Raw genomic sequence first — 5,444 nt, 5'->3', positions numbered from 1 at the left:
AAGCTTACACGAGACTGGTAAGATATGCCAAAGCTCTCTTTGCTGCCCCAAACAATGTTTATATGTGTTCCATCTCTCTGATTCTTGGTTACCGCATATTACTTTGAACAGGTCTGGCACTGGCTGGTCATCAATTATCATGCAGGTGGCACGAGATAATTGCGAAAAGGCCGCATACCAGAATATGGGACATCTCTACACCTAGAGAGAGTGAGAAGTCCCCCTGCACCCGAAAAGTCTGCTAATTCCTGTGACTGACAATCCCGACACTGTGAATCCGATGACACCACTCCCGCCTTCCGTTCTCTTTTTCTTTGTTTCATTCTCAATGACATAGTGCACCCAGCCAATAAGAAGCAGAAGCATATAAGCCCTTCCGAGCACCCCTCCACCTCCTCCATCATCTCTTTCTCGTTTTGTTTCTCTCTCAGTCTTTCCCACACAGGCCATAGTTGCTGGCATGTGTCTCTCCCTTGCCCTGAGTCTGACCACTCTTCTTATCCTGAGACTCTGACCTCCGCCTGTTTGTCTCTCTTTCTCTTACTTCTCGTTGCGCCTAGGTCCACAAAAAGGGAGCCATGGTTGTCATGAATTCTGGGCCAGGGCATGCTTGGATAACAAGTTTTAAGATGTTTAAAGAAGGGTTATTATCACAAATGGTACCTGAACTTATCCTCTATTTTATCGATGGTACCTGAACTTCAATTTTGATCACAACCAGTACCTAAACTTTTCGATTTCATTTTAAATGGTACCTAAGGCCACCTTCGGTCACTATTCCGGCCAAAAAAACCAAATATAAGAAAACAAAAAACAAAAAAAACAGGTTCAAGACAAGTCTATTACCAAAAATCATCACTATATATGATCGCAACCCTCGAAATCATCAAAAATCATCACTATGATCGCCTCCCATGTCGTTTTTAGTCGGAATAGTGACCGGAGGTAGCTCTAGGTACCATTTAAAATGAAATCGAAAAGTTCGGATACTGGTTGTGATCAAAATTGAAGTTTAGGTACCATCGATAAGATTGAGGTATAGTTCAGGTACGATTTGTGATAATAACCCTTTAAAGAAAGAGAAACTGAGCGGTTTAATACCACTTCTCTCTAGTTCAAGGTTGCGCAAGGATTCTAAATTCAACGAGTGCTGGGGAATATTAGAAAGTTTTGAGCACCCTGTCAGAGACAGCTCTTCAAGGCATGCCAAATTACAGATACTGTCAGGAAGAAAGACGAGGCTTGTGCAGTTTCTCAATACTTAATAATTGCAGCCCCTGAAGCCGTTCAATTGATGAGGGTAGTTCTCTAATTGCAGTCCCATCTAAATAAAGTTGTGATAGCTCCTTCATATCTTCGGCAATCTCTGGAAACTTCTTAAGATTCGAGCAGTCAGAAAGATGAAGGAACTGAAGAAGCTTCATATGAAGGCTTCTTGGAAGGCACTTGAGTTCTTTGCAACCTATGAGGCTCAAAGTAAGCAACCCTGTAAGATTATTAATTGATGAGGGCAGTTCTTTAATTGCAGTCCCATCCAAATAAAGGTACGACAGCTTCTTCATAACTTCTGAAACCTCCGGAAACTTCTCAAGATTCGAGCAGTCAGAAAGATCGAGGAACTCAAGAGATTTCATATGGATACTGGTTGGAAGACTTTTGAGTAATCCACAACCTCTGAGGCTCAAAGTACAAAGCCCCGATAGATTGTTAATTGATGAGGGCAGTTCTTTAATCGCAGTCCCATCCAAATAAAGCCATGATAGCTCCTTCATAACTTCTGAAGTTTCTGGAAAATTCTCAATATTTGGGCAGCCAGAAAGATCAAGTTCAAGAGATTTCATGTGAATGCTTCGGGGAAGCTTAAGTTCTTTGCACCCTTTTAGATTCAAGTGAACAAGGCCTTTAAGAGCTGAAATGGATGGGTGAACTTCCACTAAACTAATACAACCTGCAAGATGTAGTTCCTTGAGTTTTGTAGCCTCAGTGAAGTCAGGGATCTTCCTAAGGTATCGAGAGTGACTTAGATTGATGAATATCAAGTTTTTCAGAGGCTGCCGAGACAACCAAGAATTCATGGTTAAGGAGTAAGAAATATGAGAGTTTAAAACAGATATGTAAAAGGTTAAATGCAAACTGATGATTATACCTTTGTTCCTTCCCAAAGTTGTTCAGTTTGACTATAAGGCATGTCTAGGTACACAAGATTCTTCGGGTGAAAAGAAAATGACAAAGACTTTAGAGGGTATTGATGCCAGACGAGAACCCTCAGCTCATGAGAACGAAACTTTACTCAGGTGTTGTTTACAGTCATCATCATGTGCTTGAGGATCTATATTTTCCAAACTAAACTGAAAAGATTCCAAACCAAACTAATCTGTGTAGTGATTATAATAAATCTCAAGTAATCGCAGTTTTGTCATCCTAACAAATGCTGCAGTATCTAGGTAGACGTCTTTTGTCTGGGACAAGTCTAGGACTATGCCTTCAACTGCTTCGGAAGCCTGGTTGACCAACAATGGAAGTATATGAGTTTAGTGAAAATGTCTGGAACCTTACTTCTGATAATAAAGTGATACATATTTGTGATTAAGATAATTTGTCAAAGTTGAAGCTAATAAGAGTTATATACAGATTATTTAGAAAAAGAGAAATGCATAATCATATATCTCACCGTATCTTGAGTAAATACATGATTGACATCTTCATAATTCCACAACCTACTGAATCTCCCTATTTGCTGACCCATTTCTTGTAGTAAATCATGCATCTCGAGTTTGTAATCAGGAAATGATGAGATGGTTATGAGAGCTCTATCGACTAGAACTCTTAGTCCACCATGCGGAAATAAGCCACAATTGTCCAGAAGTTTTGTTACATAGTCTCTACCCCTTCCTCTATAGAAACACCCAATATCTAGAAATATGTTCTTCTGTGAATCATCTAGTCCATCAAAGCTTGTCCTTAGCACACCCTGAATTCCTGGGTGTGGGATTTCTTTTATTTTATCTAGCTCATCTTCCCACTCATGCACACTCTTGTTATCAAGAAAAGCTCCCAAAACTTTAAGTGCTAAAGGCAGACCATTAGCATAATTTATGGCACGCCTTGATAGATCATCATACTGCGGAGAGGGTTTGTTTGTTCTGAAAGCATGCTGCCTAAAGAGTTCCAGAACTTTATCATGAGCAAGTGACTGAGGCTTGTATATCACATTTCTACCTAGTAAGTGTTTATCTCTGGTTGTGATAATGATTCTACTTCCACCACCAAATGAAGGTTTCTTTCCGATTAAGGTTTCAATTTGGTCTAGATTGTCCACATCATCAAGAACAAGAAGAACGTTTTTCTGTCCTAGCCTTTCCATTATCATTTTGGAACCTCTATCCAAAGTACCTAAATTGTGATGATTTTCCTCTAAGATTCTAGATAGAAATTCTTCCTGCACATGTACTGCACCATTCTTTGTAAGGAAACCTTCTTTGACATTGTGAAGAAAGCAACAATGCTCAAATTGACGAGCAATTTTGTCAAAAACAGCTCTAGCGTTGGTTGTTTTTCCTATGCCACCCATTCCCCATATTCCAACAATGCGGACATCATCCACTCCACAGCCTAATAGCCTATCCATTTCATATATGTTGGATTTCATTCCAACTAAGCCATCATGTTTACTTGAAGAGATGTGGATTAATTTTGTAAAAGTATCTTCCACAATGTCCTGAAGAAGCTTGACATCATCCCTTCAAAATTTTAAACAATATTATAAAGCATGCGAGACCTTATTTCATTACAGCAATTATGTATAGCTTCGTCCAACTGAAACAAAATCAGATACTCCAGTTAAAATCTTAGAGATCAGTTGATATAGCCTTATTATGTTTACAGGACCATGTATGCAACAAGTGAAAATCAACTAAACAAATACAGTTGATGTTTCTCCTTATTCTTTTTTATTTGAGTAGAAACGTCAATAAACGACTGTGTAATCCAAACTAAGCAAAATCGCAAAATTCAACTTTAGCTTAGGTTGACCTTCAACTTATTTCAACTTTCCATTTACTGCGTAATAGTAAGGAGTAAGGACCCTCTAAATTTATGAATAATTTTTTTTCAGGGTGAACTAGGTTATTAAGCAAATTAGTAGTTCATTGAACCATAATGTAACAAAAACTACTCAATTTCTTTTGGTGTGTTTGTTATAATAAAAGGTTCAAATTCAGACAGTAAAGGAGAATTAATTAAGAGGGATTAAGAAATATTACTCGTAATTTCTGGAATCCCATCCAGATAACATGGTGGCTCTAACTAATGCAGACTTCCAGTGCTTCACCTCTTCCTCGTCGGCGGCTTTAGAATGGTTTTCATGTTTGGCAAAAGCTTCAGCAAAAGATCCCTTCAAGTTACAAACATCGGAGGGATCTACTTGGTAAAAAATTGGCACCACTGCTTTTGTGCATCCATACATTTCAAGATATGAACCAGTTCTTTCAAGCACCATGTGGAAGAAGCATAATTTTCTGAGAAAACTACAAGAGATAGCCTTGAGTGGTTAATAGCTTTGAATAGCTCTGACAAGTCATTCCCTTTTCTAAGCTCTTGAGAATCCATGAAGGTGTTGATTGCTTTCTGTTGGAGAGCTTTGTATAGATGGCAGACAAAGATCCTGCGTGTGTCTTCTCCCCTAAAACTGAGGAAAACATCATAGTGCCAAAGACCCTCAGAGAATGAACAAGCAGCCATTAACCAGCAGAAGAACAGAATATCCTAATATAAGAGATTTTCTGATTGCAGCTTGGAACTAGGAATAGAATTAATATTGTGTTTCATTCTAAGCCACTGAACTAGCTGAAGTCTTATTAAGAGTTTAAGACCACTCTCTCCAATTGATGGGGAATATTATTTAGAATAATGAACCAAGAAGGAATCCACTGACCATGAGAGCGTGCGTTTTCTTTTTATATTTTATCAGGAAATGGTAACATCTCTTGGATTGAGTCTCAAAAAAATGCTTTGTTTCAGTAGGAATATCTTTTTTATGCATTTGTATCAGCTTTTTCCTGTGGATTGGCTACTTAACAACTAAAAACTAGAATAGAAAGTCTGTTTAAGTCTTAAAGATGCTCTAATATAAAAGATATTAGATCTTTGCTGGCAACCTAACATTAAACACATCTAATGGTGTAATATTTTGGTCCAAGTCATGAATTTCATGAATTAGTTTATCTACTATTGTCACCAACTTTGAGTTTCATGTATCATGTTTATCCAAGAACAGCTTATATAACTTCTAAATGGGGTCAGAAAATAGTGACACTACTGTTCCATGACTGCATTATGCAAGGCTTTCTAGACTTCATGTAACAAGTAGCTGTTGATAAAAGTATAGTTGCTATATACCAAGCCACTTCAATCCCCCAATTGAAGCTTTGCTGGGGAAAACCATG

The 5,444-nt window shown here is 38.1% G+C and overlaps 1 pseudogene; it reads right to left on the bottom strand.

Moving 5' to 3' along the window:
* Positions 1-1,106: 1,106 nt before the first annotated feature.
* LOC112182021 lies at positions 1,107-3,571 on the bottom strand (annotated as a pseudogene).
* Positions 3,572-5,444: the final 1,873 nt, after the last annotated feature.

This window comes from Rosa chinensis, chromosome 1 (genome assembly GCF_002994745.2).
Source record: "Rosa chinensis cultivar Old Blush chromosome 1, RchiOBHm-V2, whole genome shotgun sequence".
NCBI lineage: Eukaryota > Viridiplantae > Streptophyta > Magnoliopsida > Rosales > Rosaceae > Rosa > Rosa chinensis.
The sequence above is the reverse complement of the archived record's forward strand: the minus strand, read 5'-3'. Positions and strand labels throughout refer to the sequence as shown.